This window comes from Elephantulus edwardii, unplaced genomic scaffold (genome assembly GCF_000299155.1).
Source record: "Elephantulus edwardii isolate Elephantulus edwardi_28Jun2011 unplaced genomic scaffold, EleEdw1.0 scaffold00157, whole genome shotgun sequence".
Classification (NCBI taxonomy): domain Eukaryota; kingdom Metazoa; phylum Chordata; class Mammalia; order Macroscelidea; family Macroscelididae; genus Elephantulus; species Elephantulus edwardii.
Genome location: NW_006399907.1, coordinates 2,236,203 through 2,236,735, shown reverse-complemented (window position 1 = coordinate 2,236,735; position 533 = coordinate 2,236,203). Strand labels below are relative to the sequence as shown.

The 533-nt window shown below is 37.9% G+C and overlaps 1 protein-coding gene across 1 annotated transcript in view; it reads right to left on the bottom strand.

Moving 5' to 3' along the window:
- MED21 (mediator complex subunit 21) overlaps positions 1-533 on the bottom strand; it is a gene marked incomplete at its 3' end in the record, with an annotated part of 14,128 nt that overhangs the window by 5,317 nt on the left and 8,278 nt on the right. The gene's annotated exons all lie outside the window — the stretch shown is intronic.

The window sequence follows — 533 nt, the reverse complement described above, 5'->3', positions numbered from 1 at the left end:
GACTTGGAGTGGAAGTCTCGCTGAACATCTTTCTAGATCTCAGACAATCCAGAGTTCAAGCGACGTAGGACTTTAATACTGTTCTTGTATTGTTGGAGTTTGTTTTTGTTTTTTTAAAGTAATTGCTCTTACCACCTATCATCCTTTTTTAAAAAAAATCTCGTTGAGTACTTCTATGTTGCTTGTGTTTCTCAGGTAAACCACAAATCATAAATACCTGAAGCAAATCAAGAGTATTTAGGAGTTAACACTGTTGTAGTTTAGCGGATCCCATGTCCTGGTGACTGCCTTGTCTTACCGAGTAGAACTGTTGCGTGCAGTTTGAAAGTTAGGATTCTAAACAAATTAAAACTCATTAGGCAACCTGGATTCATGCCTCTGAAATGTGATATTGGCAAAGAGCCTTGAACATTCCATGGATTGCCAAAAGAACAAAAAAAAAACCCCTGTCTAGCAGAAAATGCAACCGAAGATTAATGAAACTTCATCTCCTATACTTTGAACATGTTGTCTGGAGGGACTAGCCTTTGGAA